The 17,828-nt window shown below is 47.9% G+C and overlaps 1 long non-coding RNA gene across 1 annotated transcript; it reads right to left on the reverse strand.

Annotated features, from left to right (window-relative positions):
- Nucleotides 1-663: 663 nt before the first annotated feature.
- On the reverse strand, nt 664-4,117 carry LOC113837395. Its single transcript, XR_003487967.2, has 3 exons — nt 2,981-4,117; nt 1,474-1,598; nt 664-1,379 (listed from the first exon to the last, which is right to left on the reverse strand). It is a non-coding gene; the product is annotated as an uncharacterized LOC113837395 (long non-coding RNA).
- Between the last annotated feature and the right edge of the window lie 13,711 nt (nt 4,118-17,828).

A 17,828-nucleotide genomic window follows, 5' to 3' on the forward strand; every position in this document is an offset into this window, starting at 1 on the left:
CCCAGCACTCAGGAGGCAGAGACAGGCAGATCTCTGTGAGCTTGAGGCCAGCCTTATCTATATAATGAGTTTTCTGGACTGCCATAGTTACACAGTAAGAACAACCTCAAAAACAAACAAGAATGGCTCTTGAGCTATGTCAGTGAGGATCCAAATTCAATGGTTGAAGCTGTACTTCCCTGCTCCATTGACCTTTTGTGCCTAAAACCAGTTTCAAGAATTGGAAAGAGACTGAGTGGCAATAAATCCCCAGGAGGCTGCAAACTACCCTGAGCCAGAAGTGCAGAGTCAAAACCCCAGGAATGCTGAAACTCTGGATTTGGATGGCTGCCCTGTCTTGGATCTTCTAACATGCTGCACTTTGCACTATTCTCCTTAGGATTGTCTCGTCCCCCAGTAAAATCCATAGTCCTGTTGGGCTTGGGAAGGAGGTGGCCTCACCACCAAATCCTCACTGAGTATTGGCTTCCACCCAGAGTACTCTCACAGTGTTTTCAGGCAGGGCCCTCTCACCGGGTTACTTAGTGTTGGGGACACCTCTGGTTTAGAGGTTGTTGGGTATGGAGTACTTGGGAGATCAGATCTCATCTCATCTCATCTCCCCTTAATTCTTCAATTAGCTAACTCTGCTAGGAGTCGAACCAAAAACCAGCACACAATGCATCAGATTGCAGTTATGTATTTCAGTTTCTTGTACACTTGAACCACATGGGCTATGAGAAGGGGAAGAGAAAGTGCTGACAAGCTGCCTGGCTGGAGGACTGACTTCTGCTAAGACATAGCTTCTAAATACTTGTTACAAGAGCATCTTCCTACAGGAGAATAGGCTGCCACAGGGATAGCAAGGGAAGCAGGGGTCGCAGGATCCGCATGGTCCGCAGAGGCTGCAGGGTCCGCAGGGGTTGCAAGGGTCGCAGGTTCCGCAGGGTCCCCAGGGGCCGCAGGGTCCCCAGAGTCCCCAGGGGCCGCAGAGTCGCAGGGGCAGCAGGGGTCGCAGGGCCCGCAGCGTCCACAGGCGCCTCAGGTGCCGCAGGGGCCCCAGGGGATGCAGGGGTGTCAGGGAGAAGTGCAAGGGTAACATGGAGATTCAATCTTGACACAGCTGGTGAGCTGTGTCACTTCTTTCTCGTGTGTACGCCACTTCTTTCTCGTCCACACACGGCGGCAGCAAGCTGAACTCTTTGCAGACGTTCGTGTAACTGTAATTTTTGGATCCAAGGCAGTCGTACCTGTTCTCCCTCTCAGCTGACACACAGACCTTTCCGTCTTTCACCCGTACTTTGACCTGATCGGGTTCTAAGCCGCACACGTTCACTTATCCTTAAATGTTGCTGCTGCTACAGGAGGAGGCTAGAATTCTGTTCGTTGTCCTTCTGAGTCTGTGGTTGGAAAGAGAGGAAGGGAGAAGAGAGGTTAGACCTCTGGACTTAGCACACCCCCACCAACCTTTTGCTCCAGGAGCTTCATTCTCACCCTTCCTTGTGGTCTACAGCATCTGATTTGTTTATTGTGTGCAACGAGGAATCGTAAGCGGGTCTGGTGTTTTATGTGCTCGTTGGTGATCAGTCCTCAATGAGCCATCCGTCCAATTCCGGGTTCTTATTAGCATATATTAATCATAAAAGAATGACATCATTATGGCATCTCTTTTCCCTCCTCCCTTCTTCTTTTTTTCTTTTCTTTTTTTTTTTTTTTTTTCTCCTAGCCCAAGCTGGTCTGGAGTTTATAGCAATCCTCCTGTTTCTGCCTTCCAAGTGCTGGGATTATTCCAGGCTGTGCTAACATTCTAACTCATTATGACATTTCATGCCCCTGTATTTGGTCACGTTCACACACCCGTGATTGCCTCACACTGGGAGCCACCTCCCTGTCCCAGCCTCCCACATGCTGGGGACCCTAGGTATGGATCACCCAGCACCACACTCCCCTTGAAAACCTGGTCTCCCTTGCATGTCAGTTTAGAAATCCAATCTGGGGGATCCACCCCCTTCCTGCTGTTATTTGTACCCCACAAACATCATTACTTGCCTAGTGGGTGGGGAGCAGCTTTGTAATGACACACACCTACACTTTGGGGCAAGGATCTAGACACTTGGGTCCCTTGTATGTCAATGATGTCCCTGTTTTACATTTCTTGGGGCTCGATTTGGTGCAGGCATCGCTGACTTGCTTGCCAAACATCCCACACCTTCCCTGGTACAACCCAAGTAACAGGAGATCCTCATTAACCATGAGTGTGTCACACAGCTGTGTCAGTTCCCTCCCTGGGACTGAACGAGAGAGTGCTTGTTTTGAAGAGCGTTTTGGATTTGTCTCCCGTGGATTAAGATTGTTTTGTAGCCTCGGAATCATTTCCTTGGTGAGCTCATTTCCCTTTGATAGCTCTGATAATTTTTTTTTTGCAGATTTTTTAAAAATTTGAATTAGAAACAAGATTGTTTTGTATGGCAATCCTAGATCACTTCTCCCTCCCCTCCTCCCCTATCACCCACCCCAACTAAAACCCTACCTATCACAAATCCTTTCTGCTCCCTATGAAAGGTGAGGCCTTCCAAAGGGGGTCAACAGAGTCTGTGTTATCCTTTGGGATAGGACCTGCTAGCCCTAATGTTAATCACCACTTTCCTAAGACGATAATGCCGAGTCCAGTCAGGAAACTCACCACACAGAGAGGGCAGTGTCCATTCATTTAAACCTAGCTTTGCTGTTCAGGGTTAGAATTTGATTTTCACCTCATACTTAAATCCAAAACGTAGGCTTCTCCCAGTGCTCAAAGTGTGAGAGTCAAATGAAGCTAGTATCTTTTTGATTTTCACAAATACAAACACACGGTGACCCTAACAACAAAGGCTTCCGGGGCCTCTTTTATTATATGCTAATATGAAGTATATGCTTATGAGCAAGCATAGCTATATGTGGGGATTGACCACACGCTGTCATTAGTGTTTTAAATGAACAATAAGAACCATTTCCACATTACCGCTGGCCACTGCCAATCACGGTGAAAGTGTTATTAGATAACTGAATCTGGACCAGGCCAAGACGTCTCCTCTTGCTGCTCATAAGATCTTCCTGTCTGGAGGGAGGTCGGATGCTTACATGCTAGCCCAGACTGTCCTGAAACTCACTATACAGCCCAGGCCAACCTCCGACTCCCTACCACCCTTCTACCTCAGCCTCAGAAATACTGAGATTACAAGTTGGAGCCACCATGCCTAGCTAACATTCAGAGCTTTGAAGTGTTTCCCGGAACCTCCTTGTGTCACTGCTCCTGTTGTTCATATTGAGTTTAGCGGGGTGCCATCTTCTCCAGGAAGCCCTCCTTGGCTCTCCGGATGTAACCATGTATAAACTCCAACCATTTTACGGAAATCTTTGGGGTGAGCTCAGAAGGGAGGGAAGGGGAAAGGATATTGCTAGGGTGTATCTGGTATAACACGGGGCTTTCTTCCGGGCCTCTTCATCTAGTTTCCTAAGTATTTATGGTTCCACCACACAGCAGCCTTTGAGAGAAGGATCCAGGGGTGGTTTCTCTGAGTTCTTCAAAGGCCTGGCCCAGCTCTGTTCTCCCAATGCAATGACTCGTGGGCCCCTCTGACCAATAAGGATTTACGTGCGGTGCAGGCCAGGCCAAGGTGAGCAGGGATGGCTGTAGCCCTCCAGCCTTTTCTCTGCTGGGAGGCAAACTGCACGAAGGACTTCATAGCCCTCAGTGGAGAGATGAGTGCATGAGGCCTACAGCACATCTCCAGTTCCGCCAGTGTGGACCTGGCCAGTAGGACAGGAGACCTAGCCCAGCCGCTAGGGGGTGGTGGAGCTCTCTTTTGAATTCTAAATAAAGCTGGCGTGTTGACAGCTCCCAGGACTCTCCCTGATCCATCCCCACAACGTCAAAAAAAAAAACAAAACAAAAGCAACAACCACAACACAGGAAACATTCAGGAAGGAATGTGAACCATGCAGATGCAGAGAACGTGGTCTACACCCATTTCCAGGTAGAGTGAGCCAAAAGAAAAAAAAAAAAGAAAGAAAAGAAAGAAATCAAACCAGATACCCGCCCACCCCAAAGATAAGAAATTTCCGGTCTCTGTGTTATTGTCTGGTCCTCTAATCATGGGCCCCGCACAGCCCGGGAGGGAACCTTGCCTTGCAGCTTCTTGTTCTCCAGGAGGCATTCGGGACGAGGAAAAAGCAAAACGCGGTCTTTTCTCTCTGTGATTGTATCTGTCACGCTCTTTAAGGTCTGAATTAAGAAACGAAAATGAAATCGCCAGCCTGGGCTGAGTTCCTGACAATTAGCATGGCTTGCAGATTCCCTTTTGTGTTCCGGCTCAATGCTGCCCCCTAGCGGCGGAGCCGCAGGCCGGGTTCTGACACCGCCCCTTCCCCTTTGGCAAGACAATCTAGTTTTTACCAGAACTGAAAAAACGTCCCCAGCACTCTATGGGTCTCCCAGCTCTTACTGGGGAACGTTCAGTTACCCCTGTCTTTAAAACGCAAGAGATCCGGTGTGTCTTCCTACCCAGCCAGGCGTGGCGGTTCGTTTTCAAAAGCCCTTCGTCTTTCTGTGTGTGCCTGCCTTGACCATAAGGTGGGGGAGGCACCCGGACTATGTACAGGGAGAAGGCCATGATGGGCGGAAAGGGTCATGTTTGAATCCTACGGCCCCGGCTTGCTGGGTACACACACCACCCTGCCCCTCTGGGAGAGGGTAGAGCTAAATCAGAATCTTTTGTTCACCAAGTCCCCTCAGGTCTGCTATGTGCAGTCAAGTTCCAACCCCCAAGTTCCTCAACGTCCAGCACCGACTGTCTGTCTTTGCTGTTGTGTCCAGGGTCTACCCCAGGCCTCTGGTTGAGAGCCACACGCTCAGGCCCGGCCTCACCTGTGCAAAGTCGGATTGGAGAGCACCGCCGTGCTCCCAAACTGCAGGAAGCACACTCAGCCCCTCCAAAGACTCCCTGGAGGCTTTCTCGCCTAGCTGACATGCCTCGGAGTTATGTGCATGGATGTTTTGTCTGCACAGGTTTCTGTGCACCGCATGTGAGCAGTGTCCCTAGAGGCCGGAAGAGGGGAGGGAGCAACCTGGGCCTTACAGAAAAGCAATTCAGGCTCCTTTAGCCGGTGCCTCTGCTGCATGCTGCCTCCCAGAGCTGATGTCAAGATGGCCTGAGGGGCTGTGATCATCTAGGGACAGGAAAGGGTTTACTCCCAAGCTGGCTGTCTGGCTGCTGAGCCCTCACCGATGGGCGAGCAGAGCTGATGTCAGTGTCTCCGTGGGGCCGTTCAAGGTGACACCAAGTAAAGAGCAGATGGGCTCAGGGGAACACAGCCTTTTCAATTGTTTTTTCACTGATTTATTTTATGAGAAAGGTATGGGCTTGTGGGTGCTGAGCAAACACTACCACTGAGCTGTATGACCAAGCCCAGCTCAATCTTCTTACAAACCAGTGTCATAGTGGCATCCATGACATTTGGGGTGGTCTGCCCTGAGAGGAGGAAAGCTTGAGCAGGCACACACATGTACGCACACACATGCACACGAGCACAGCACACGCATGCTCACGTGCACACACAGGTGCACACACACGCACACTTCGAGACAACCCTGGTCCTTTGGATGCTGCCCAGCAGTGCAGTCTGGCATCCTATATAGGAGCCTCCTGCCTCACTCAGCGCTAAGGTTAGCTTTTTATCTTGACATCTTCAATCAAAACAAGATCAAGAAGGAGCCTGTTGGGGGCTGGAGACACTGCTCAGAGGATAATAGCATCAACTACTCTTCCAGAGGTCCTGAGTTCAATTCTCAGCAACCACATGGTGGCTCACAACCATCCGTTATGAGATCTGGTGCCCTTCTGGTGTGCAGATATGCATGGAATCAGAATGTTGTATACATAATAAATAAAATTTAAAAAAAAAAAGAGCCTGTGACGTCCTATTGCCTTAGCAAGAGCCAAGGCAGAGTGTGGGCTCACATCTTGGCCGATTTGGCAGCTGAAAGATACAAGCTGTCTCGATGGTAGGAAATGTGGTCGCTTGCTAGAACTGAGTCGTCGAGGGTGCCGCCAAGTGGGCACACCGACCAGCAGCGGTCCCTGGGTTCGCCTTTAGCGTGGGGCCGGGCCAGGAACTATATTTCCCAGGATGCCCTATACCAGGGGCATCACGTGAATGGTTCTGGCAAATAGGGTTGTCGGAGTAGCAACCAACCCACAGCGTTCCCTGGCCGGGATGGGAAGCAAAGGCGTCTCTGTTTGCATGTGGAGCATCTCGAGTCTTCAGGAAGGAGGAGTCGCAAGGAAAAATGCACTAACCAAGCAGAGCTGCTCTGGGTTTGCTCGAGAGCAAGGACCAGGCGTTATCTCTGAATCACCGGGATGCAGTTTGATGCTGGCGACGACAGCTACCGTGACCCCAACACTCTGAGCTCACGGACTGGGCACCCGTGCACGTGCGCGGCCAGAAGAGTCTCAGTGACCTTGTCCGGACCCTGGACCAGGGTGGCATCGCCGGGGACCCTGGGAATGGCTGAGACTGGAGTGGGTTTGGCATGACGGTGGCTCGCCCATTCATTCCTACGGGTGCCAGCGGCTGCACAGCTTCTCCATCTCTCCACCCTGGCAACTCAACAGGGGTCAGCTCAGGGTCGAGAGTGTGGCCTCCTGTCCTCCGTGTCACCCGTGTCAGCTGAGGGCAGGCCGGCCTTCTGACTCAGGGTGAGCAGCGCTAACCTCCGTGAGGAATCAGCAGGTTCTGAGCCTGCTTTATACTCCGGCCATGCTAAGAATCTGGTCAGGTTCCCTGACTACTTGGGAAATGCACCGCCTGTAACACACACTCTCACACACACACACACACACACACAGAGAGAGAGAGGGAGAGAGAGAGAGAGAGAGAGAGAGAGAGAGAGAGAGAGAGAGAGAGAGAGAGACAGAGACAGAGACAGAGACAGAGAGAAACAGAGAGAGTTCCCTGACTCCTTGGGAAACCCAACACCTCTAGTTCTTGCACACACAATCACCACACACACACACACACACACACACACACACACGACTAGGGGAAAACCCACCACCTTTAGCACACACACACACACACACACACACACACACACACACACACACACACCACACACCCCTCATGCTCAGGACCTGCTTTTTGAGGCTGAGCATTGAACGAGAGCCTCCTGCACCTTTTGGAAAAGCCAAACCAGTAAGGCAGCCTTGTTCGTCACTTCTGCTCTAGCCACATAAAACTCCTGTGGAGCAAAGGGTGAGGGCAGACTCGAATGACCTGTTCCAGGGGAAATAAACCTTCCCTGTGTGGGAGGCACAGGGAAGTGCCCTGAGCCACCTGCCCGAGCCAGCTCTGTTACCTGTGGAGACCTTTTCAGGCAATGAATTTTAGCCTCTGTCTTCCTTACCCCTTGACCTCATCACACAATCGTTGAGGGGAGTTGACTCGAAGTTTCTGACAAGCGCTAGGAAAACCTTAACACCCCACTCCCTTTACTTCTTACCCTCTCATCCAGTTTCCATCACTTGGCAGAGAGGGTTGTAGAAGCTGTGTTACACATCCTCCAGATGTTGAAACCTGTTACACCGGGGCTACACCTCCCCCAGGGTCGTGTGTGTGTGTGTGTGTGTGTGTGTGTGTGTGTGTGTGTGTGGGTGTGTGTGTGCCACTGACAGGGCATGGCCCGGTTATGGAGGTGACTGAAGAATTGTGTGAGTTCTCCACTTTCAGCCTTTGCCTGCCTCCCAGGCTCCTCTCTGAATTTCTTGGTCATAGGTGTCAGGTCTGCTTCTGGGTCAGATATGCACTTTATTCTCACCTGGTTCTTGAAGGTAAGATAGCAGACAGCAGTTCTGCTTGCTTCTGATGTTTAAACTACATGTCGGAAATGTTTGAAGCACACGTTTTCTCCTTTTTAAAATTTGTTTTGGCTGGCTTTACAGACACCTCGTAACCAATGATAATTATCTGATCTCCCTGCCTCCACTTCCAAAGTTCTGGGATTACAAAGCATGAGCCAACACGCCAGGTTTTTGCTGTCCTGGCCACTGAAGTTGGGGCTCTGAGCAGTCCAGGCAAGCACTTCCAACCAGGCTTGTTATGAGAATGTCTTAAGAAACTATAACCTTTAGTGGAGTGTGGTGCCAGACACTTTTAATCCCGGGCAGACAGAGGCAGGCAGATCTGAGTTTAAGGTCTACACAGTGAGCTCCAGGTCAGCCAGAACTACATAGTGAGACCCTGTCTCAAAACAAAACAAAACAAGGCATGGTGGAGGCTGAGGCAGGAAAATCTTTGTGAGTTCAAGGCCAGCTTGGATCTGTACAGTATGACCCAGTCAAAACAAAAACATACAACCAAACAGAAGTATAACACTCTCTAAGTGGTTCATATCTCTAATCCCAGCATTAAGGGAGACTGAGGAGAATTAGCATGAGTTCAAAATTAGACGAAACAAAAAATGAAAAGGAAAAAAAATAAAGTAAATTTAAAATGCATGAATGAGAGCTGGCAGTTAAGAGGCTATACTGCTCTTGCAGGGAGCCTGACATGGTTCCTGGCACCCACAGCAGGTGTCGAACAACCCATTGTTCCACAACCCTCCCTTGGAGTCTCCCTCCAAGGAAGCCCTATTCTGGCCTGTGTGGGCACCCGCACTCAAGGGCGCACATTCACACATTTCCTTAAGGGAAAAGAAACCCTTAAGGAAACCTTAGAGGTGTGCTTTCTCTCTTGGAGTACTAACTCCTCTTCAACTGCAGTTTCAAGTAGATTATTTTTGCTCAATGTAGCACCTGCAGCCATTTAGGATGAGGCTTCAAAATTGTAAGCAGCTGTTAAAGTCTTTCAAGGCTCTTAATTCTCCCTAGAAATTCGGAACAACTTAACAAAACCCATGATAATACAAAATATAAAAAGCAAGGATGACAGTAAAAGTGATTTGAACTGGGCCGGGTGTTGTTACCTGTGATCCCTGCACTTTGGTGGCTGAAGAGTTCTAGATAGGTCTGGGCTTTATGGTGAGACCCAGTCTCAAAAGCAAAGGAAAACCCAAACACATACACGCACACACACGCGCGCTCACACACACACACACACACACACACACACACACACACACACACACACACACACTTTAAGTGTCACTATGTCCCCTCTGCTTCTTTGTTGTTGTTGTTGTTGTTGTTGTTTGTTTTTTGTTTTGTTTTGTTTTTGTTTTCGAGACAGGGTTTCTCTGTGTAGCCTTGGAGCCTTATCTTGGCACTTGCTCTGGAGTCAAGGCTGGCCTGGAACTAACCCTCCAGAGTGCTGGGATTAAAGGCTTTCGCCACCAACGCCGGTTTGCTTCTTTGTTTTTGGGTTTGTTTGCTTTTCCGTGACAGGGTTTCTCTGTGGCTTTGGAGTCTGTCCTGGAACTTGCTCTGTAAACCAGGCTGGTCTCAAACTCACAGAGATCCACCTGCCTCTTCCTCCGGAGGGCTGGGATTAAAGGGGTGTGTCACCAACGCAAAGTTTAGAAGGTTGTGTAAGACCTGCCTGTGATAGGCCTGGGCCTTTGGCTCTGGGGCTTGGAGGCACATTAGTGCCACCTATGGAAGTACTTAAAGATAGCTGAGGCTCTAACCTGAGCTGGGCCTTCTTTGAAATGCATTTTTGGTGCTGGAGACACGAGTCCACTCCGCTGTTAAGAGCATCGGCTGCCCTTACAGAGGACCTGGGTTCAGTTCTCAGTACCCACACAGTGGCTCACAACCGTCCATAACTCCAGTTCCAGGTAATCACACACCTAACTCTTCCGGGCTCTGTGGCCACCAAATGTGGTGTGGGCACACAAAGAAACTTATCTTTGCTTCTGGTAGTCCTGGTGTGGAACCGAGTGCATCAGATTTCCCAAATGTGGATGCTGAGGACTTTGACAGAGCCTGTCTCCTTGTCTTATGTATTCTTTTCACCGTCTTTAGTCCTCATCCTAATGCTTAGCCTGCCAGGAGCCATCACTGTTGTATAGGATCTGTTGTAAAAGATTGTCAGTATGAGTGACCCATTATGTTGGGAGAATAGCTAACTACAGTCCCAATCTGCCTCTCCCCTTCCCCAAATAATCAGAACCTGGGCTAATAGGTGACAGCAAACATTCCCCAGTCAGGTTACTTAGCTACCCTTCCTCCTGGGACCTCTTCACCCGCTAACAAACTGCTTTATTTACACTTCTCAGCCTGCTCCCCTGTTATTCTGTCTACCTCCAAGGACTCACGTACCAGGAAAATGACTTCTACCCTTATGAATCCCTGCCCCAATTTTTTCTGCTTCACCTGCTATATAAGGTCTCTGAGAAAAATAAAATTTTACAGCTTGATCAGAAATGCTGTCTTGTTGTCATCCTTGTGTCCCTTGTTCCTATTTATTCCAAGTCCTTTGACTTTGGGTTCTCTTTGCAGCAGCACTGCTGGCTGTGGCATTAGCCCCACTGTGGTTTGCATCATGGATTTGACATGCCTGAGATGTGCATTGATCCTTTCCTTTCTTCCCCAACTTGCTTTGGTCATGGTGTTTTCATCACAGCCACAGGAACCCTAACAAAAACAACATATTCCTGTACCACGTGTGTTTGTTTTTTCCTTTTCACAGGGTGTCTTTTCCCTCTGTGCAGCCTCCTCTTCTGACTTTAGAACAACTAGTTCTGCCTTAGTGATGTTGAAAACTCACTGTGGTGCGGAGCTCATGCATGTGTTAACCCAGCTCTCATTTCGGCGGCTCATCTTAGATGGTTTTGTCCATCTGAGACGTTCGGTGACTAGCGAATCCATACCTTGACTCCTCAAGTTCATTATTGCTCTCTGCATTTTTAAGCAGGTGTCGCAAAAACCGGGCAGTCTTTCAGGGCCTGGCCCACTGACCCGTGTCCTGCCCCACAGTGTAGCCTGGGTACACCTACGAGCACCCACCTTGCACTGCCAGAATGAAGACATTACTTCTTTTAAAGTGGCATTGTTCAGACACATGGTGGCCTGGGCAGTTTCACAGCTGATTTTTGCTTGATTTTTTACGGTTTTGGGGCTCAAGAGAGTAGCAAACCTTTTTCCTAGGTCACCTCAGGCGACTCAGAAGAAGGGAGGTGTTTGTATTTTTTAATGGCTACTCTGTTTTTGTTTTTAGTTTTAAAGACAGGGTTTTTCATGAATCCCAGAATCCCAGGATGATCTTGAGTGTCTGATCCCCCCTACCACTGGTGTTGCAGGCTTGGCTTGAATGAGAAAGACTTCCCATAGGCTCAAATATTTATGTTTTGTTCCCAGTTGGTGCACTGTGTAGGAAGGATTATGGGTGTGGCTTTCCTGGGGGACATGTGGCCTTGTTGGAGGAGGTCTATCACTGGCATAGACTTTAAGGTTTTAACAGCTCATAACAGGATCAGTTTCTATCTCTCTCTCTTTCTCTCTCTGTCTCTCTCTCTCCCTCTCTCCCTCTGTGTCTCTGTCTCTGTCTCTGTCTCTGTCTCTCTGTCTCTGTCTCTCTCTCTCTCTCTCTCTCTCTCTCCCTTTTACAGATCAGATGTGAGTTCTGTTACTGCTCCAGCACTATGCCTGCCGGCACGCCACCAAACTTCCCGCCGTGACCATCATGGACTAACCCTTTGAAACTATAAGCAAGCCCCTAATGAAATGTGGTTTTCTATAGGCTGCCTTGGTCATGGCGTCTCTTCACAGCAATAGGGCAGTGACGAAGACACATACCTGGTTGTATGCTGGGAACCCAGCCAGGCAGATGCATGCTGGGTAAGTCCTATACCACACAAGAGATGGGGGAAGTCCTTCTGTGTATATGTTTGTCTTATTGGTGAATAAATAAAGCACTGTTGGCCAATAGTGTAGCAAGGGGCTAGGAGTGGGTGAGGATTCTGGGTAATGTAGTAAAGAGGAGTGTCTCCATGTGATCCTAGGGAGATAGGCGAAAAGGCTGGAGTCCTAGGTAAGGTAAGTACTTATTAAAATATGTAGATTAGTAGTTATGGTTGATAATTAAGACTGAGCTAGCAAATAAGAAATCCTAGTCATTGGTCGGCAGCATTGTAACTAATATAAGACTTGGTGTGTTATTTTGGGGCCTAAATGTGGTGGCAGAACTCGGGTGTTATCATTACCCAGGGCAAGTTGCCTTGTTTCTTTCCTTTCCCCCTCATAGCATGGCTGAGGTTCTCTCAATGTGGGTGAATAATCATTCAGGGTCACCTAGTCCAAAGTTCCATTTTCATGGTGACAGTGTCACGGAGCCTTCAGCTCTGCCCAGCTGTGAGTGTTATACACTGGACCTGAGGCACTTTTGGGAAGAATCCTCACTTGTTATTTTTTTTTTATTCCCCCAAGATAGAGCTTCACCTGCCTCTGCCTACCAAGTGCTGGGATTAAAGACACATACCACATCCCAGCATCCTCCTTGTTCTTGATGCAGAATCAGTGTTATGGCTCATGAGTCAGATGTATGATCTTCAAGGTTTTCCACACTGTTCCCTGTGGGACTGGTCTGCACCTAGCTGAAGACACTCTGGCTGCTTTGACTCTGCACAAATCTCCCTTCCGAGCCTTGGAATTGTTAAGGAAGAAACAAGGATGTCCTATTGCAAGAAATACTAACTATGAGTCTTTTTTTCTTTCAGATTTTTTATTTGAATTAGAAACAAAATTGTTTTACATGACAATATCAGTTCCCTTCTCTCTCCTCCGCCCCTACCCCCCCAACTAAAACCCTACCTATCACATATCCTTTCTGCTCCCCCTGGATGATAAGGCCTTCCATAGGGGGTCATCAGAGTCTATCATATCCTTTAGGATAGGGCCTATGCCCACTCCTATGTCTCTTAGCTCAGGGAGTATTTCTCTATGTGGAATGGGCTCCAAAAGTCCACACCTATCCTAGGGATAAGTACTGAACTACTACAGGAGGTTCCGTAGATTTCCAAGGTTTCCTCACTGACACCCATGTCGCTGGGGTCTAGATCATTCCCATGCTGGTATCTGGGGGGCAAGAGTTTCCCGATGTTTAGGTCAGGTGTTTCTGTGGGTTTCACCAGACTGGTCTGGACACCTTTGCTCTTCACTCGTCCTTCTCTGCATCGGAACTGGGTTCCAGTTCAGTTCAGTGATTAGTTGTAGGTGTCTGCTTCTACTTCCTCCAGCTGCTGGATGTGGGCTATCGGGTGGCATATAAGTCAGTCATCAATCTCATTATCAGGGGAGGGCATTTCAGGTAGTCTCTCCTCTGTGGCTTAGATTGTTAGCTGGTGTCATCTTTGTAGATCTCCAGACATTTTCCTAGTGCCTGATTTCTCTGTAAACCTAAAATATCTCCCTCTATTATGATATCTCCATTCTTGTTACCTTCTATTCTTCCCCTGACTCACCCTTTCTGCTCCCTCATGTCCTCTGCACCCCTCCTCTTCTCCCCTTCTAAATGTCTTTGTATCATGTATTATGAAACTTGTGTTTGGGACAAGGAGTTCAAATCTATTATCTCCCCCCCAGTAAGACTTTTCTGCAATTGTATTAATCTACCAACGCCAGTAAAACTTGCGTTTATACAAAGACCCAGGTTTATGTGGCCAGAAGGACAAAGAGCAAGGCTGAGGCCATATGTGGCTAATATAGCAATAAATCTATGATCTGTTTGAGCAATTTAATACCCAGATTCACATTCCTGCAGTATCAAAAATGAACCATAAACCAACTCATGTTTACTGAAAAAATGTTATAAGGCAATATATAAAACACACCCAGGCTGTACAAAGACAGAAGGAGCTTCCAGGCAGACACCATGCAGCTATCGGAAAGATAGGACACTGGGCATTCCAGTAAACCAAAACCACATAGAGATACACAGATGAATAGATATAGGTTAATAATTGAGAGCTGGCCAATAAGAAACCTGAGCCATTGGCCAAGCTGTGTATAACTAATATAAACCTCTGTGTATTTATTTGTGACTAAGGGTGGCCCGACCAGGCAGAAAACAAAGTCTGTCTACAAGGTGTAGTCCCAGAGTTTTATTGCCTGGAAGAGTCCCCTTCCCACTCCTTTTCATTTCCTGGGCTCCAGTTCTGTTCAGACTAGCCAACTGAATAAGACTGTGAGGTCGGCCCACAGTCCTGGGGAAAAGGCACAGCTACCACCTAACTTAGAGTGAAAATCAAGTATGCTTCCAGTCTCTGTGTGTTTGTTCTTCCAAGCCCACCCACTAGATCGAGAGTGGAGTTTGCCCTGTCTAGACATTTGCTTGGGAGTGGCAGTCGGTCTCTTTCTTCTCCATCTGAAACTTATTTCTAACTCTATTCTATGGATCAGGATTCATTTTCTGTTGTTACTGTAACAAAATGCCACAGGTTTAGCTTAAAACAACACTAATTACCTTCTTTTCTTACAGGACATTAGACCCAGCAGGCCTGAGTTCCCTTTGTAGACTGGTGGTGATGGGCAGCGGGGAGGGGAGGGGGAGCTCTTTCCTTGCTTTGCCCAAATGGAGCCCACGTTTGGTTTTTGTCCCTCTGGCTGGGATGACTTCAATCTCTGCTTGTCACAGCCCTGCCTCTGGTTGGATTCCTTTTCCCTGCCTTCACTTAAGGATCTTATGATTGCATGGGTCCACATGGGTGACCCCTGATATCCGTCAGTCTTAAAATCCTTCCACTGGAATGTGGGCACCATGCAGGAGGGACATTGGTCAGCCTGTGTACTAGACTCCAGGGCCCCTTTCTCCTGTTGCTTCAGAGCTCCATGAGGGATCTGCCCCAGCCATATACCATCTTTTTCAGACAATCTTGACCTCACACAGGTGACCCATGGGAACACATATTCTAGTCCCTGATCACTATGCCACTGAAATCTGGGTCGTTCCATAAAATCTGGGATGTTCATTGTAACTATAGAAATATTTTGGCCTAGCAATGGTGGTGCACACCTTTAATTCCAGTACTTGAGGCAGGGACAGGCAGATCTCTGTGAGTTCGAGGGTAGCCTGATCATAGACAGTCACGGTCGTTACAAGAGAAACCCTGTCTTGAAAACCCAACCAAACAACCAAACAAAAAACAAAAACAAAAATGAAAATTATTTAATATCTATAAACATATTAACTATGAAAGTTGTTAGTAAAAATAGCATTAGTGCTGAATGTTTGTTGTGATTCTTTCCACAATCTATCTTAAATAAAAAAGCTTCCGCGCCATTTTCATTTTATTTTGAGACAGGAACTTTCTCTGTAGACAAGGTTGGCATTGAAGCTGCATTCTCTGATTCAGGCTTCCCTGGTGCCCAGGCTCTGTCATGAGTTGACTGGCATTTTAATCTCTACAGAAATTAAACACAGAGAGAAAGATTGTACAGACCAAACCTTGGGCCCTGAGTATGTGAGGCAAACCACTCCCATCCTGGCATATATATATATATATATATATATATATATATATATATATTGTGTGTGTATGGGTGCATACATACTGTGTGCACAGTATGTGGTGTGATGTGTATTGTATATACACAAAAGTATAGAGATGCATGCCTATGCGTCGTGGCCACGCATGTCTCAGCCCGAAACTACAGAAGCCACAAAGTTCGTCCTGAGTGGGGGAGCGTGGACTTGGAAACTCTTAGCAACCCAACAGCAATAAAAACCAAACAGGCATCTTGTTATCTTTAGAGAGCTCTCAGTTCCATGTTGCAAAACTGGAGTCTCTCCTTTACTCAGCAACTTCCTTGTTACTTTCTAACTGTACTTTCCTGAGGCCATTTGTCTCTCCTCTTCCTAGACCCTATCAGTCCTCACTTGTCACTAACTTAGCCCTCTGCTCTGGTGTAGGCCTATTCAAATGCTTAGTTCTGTAGAGATGCAAAACTAGGGGACATTCTCCACTGAGGCTATGCCATTCAAAAGCAAATCAGCTAGCATCTGCAATACTATGTAGACTGGAGCACCAGAGGTTTGGACCCCGAGAAATCTTCTAATGGCATAATTTTTGGCTTCCAACACCTATGTCTGCATGTGTGTGTGTACTGTGCGCTGTGTATTGTGTGGTGCGCATTGTGTATGTACAAGAATGTAGAGATGTGTGTCTATGTGTGCGTGTGTAGAACCCTGAGGGAGACCATGGTGTCTTTCTTTGTTCTCCAGTCTACCTCCTTTAGATAGGTGTCTCTCACTGTCAAGGCTAATCTTGGTTGTCATCTTGACTGGATTTGGAAGCAGTTGAAAGGCAAGCCTCTGGGCTCTCTTGTGAGGGCTTTTCCTGATCTGTTCCATAGAGTGGGGAGACCCACCCTACACAGGGGCTGTAGCCTCTGGTGGGAGCTCCAGAAAAAAGCCCCCCCCCCCGAAAAAGACACTTTGCTTACCTTTGCTGTGACTGGCACTTTCATCTGCACTGTAGCAGAATCCAGCTTGAGGGGGCTTCCAACAGGGGCTGCAGACAAGATGCTCTCCAGGAACCCTCCCGGATTTAGCATCAGAGTGGGATTGCTGAGACACCAAGCCCCAGGAACTGAGAAACTGCCAGGTTCTCTGCCATGTGGTGTGTAGGCAGCCAATGTTTAAGCCAACCCAGACTGTACTGTGTAAGCCAACTGAATGTGTTTCTTTAAATGTATATTCATTCTGCTGCTTCTGTCAATCCAGAGAACCCCAAATGAGACACTGACTGAACTGTAAACTCATTACCTAGGCTAAGCTAGTGGGCCAGCAAGTTCCCAGGACCCATCATCTCCATTCCTCAATGCTGGGGTTTACGAATGAACAGCCATGCCCAACTTTTTGTGGATACTGGGGATTTGAACCCGGGTCTTCCCACTTGTGAAGCCTGCACTCTTACCCACTGAACCCTCTTCATAGCCTGGTTCATATTTTACAGCTCCTCAAGTGATTCCCAAGTGCAGCCCTCACTGAGAAAACTAATCCACTCACAGCTAAGACCAATTAAAGGATGTAACTATGCAAACAAGGGTTTGTGTTTCCTCTAAGAATCTAGACCAGCTTCAGCCATTTCCTCCCCAGGGTCCCTTCATTCTTCCTTTATACTTCCTTTATCCCCTAGCAGTCAAGAGCCAACTCTGGAAGCCAGGCATGGTGGCACACCCCTTTAGTCCCGGCACTCAGGGGCCAGAGACAGGCAGATCTCTGTGAGTTTGAGGCCAGCCTTATCTATATAATGAGTTTTCTGGACTGCCATAGTTACACAGTAAGAACAACCTCAAAAACAAACAAGAATGGCTCTTGAGCTATGTCAGTAGGATCCAAATTCAGTGGTTGAAGCTGTACTTCCCTGCTCCATTGACCTTTTGTGCCTAAAACCAGTTTCAAGAATTGGAAAGAGACTGAGTGGCAATAAATCCCCAGGAGGCTGCAAACTACCCTGAGCCAGATGTGCAGATCAAAACCCCAGGAATGCTGAAACACTGGACTTGGATGGCTGCCCTGTCTTGGATCTTCTAACATGCTGCACTTGGCACTATTCTCCTTAGGATTGTCTGGTCCCCCAGCAAAAACCATAGTCCTGTTGGAATTGGGAAGGAGGTTGCCTCACCACCAAATCCTCACTGAGTATTGGCTTCCACCCAGAGTACTCTCACAGTGTTTTCAGGCAGGGCCCTCTCACAGGGTTACTTAGTGTGGGGACACCTCTGGTTTAGAGGTTGTTGGGTATGGAGTACTTGGGAGATCAGATCTCATCTCATCTCATCTCCCCTTAATTCTTCAATTAGCTAACTCTGCTAGGAGTCGAATCAAAAGACCAGCACACAATGCCATCAGATTGCAGTTATGTATTCAGT

The sequence above is a fragment of the Cricetulus griseus genome, chromosome 10, assembly GCF_003668045.3.
Source record: "Cricetulus griseus strain 17A/GY chromosome 10, alternate assembly CriGri-PICRH-1.0, whole genome shotgun sequence".
Taxonomy (NCBI): Eukaryota; Metazoa; Chordata; class Mammalia; order Rodentia; family Cricetidae; genus Cricetulus; species Cricetulus griseus.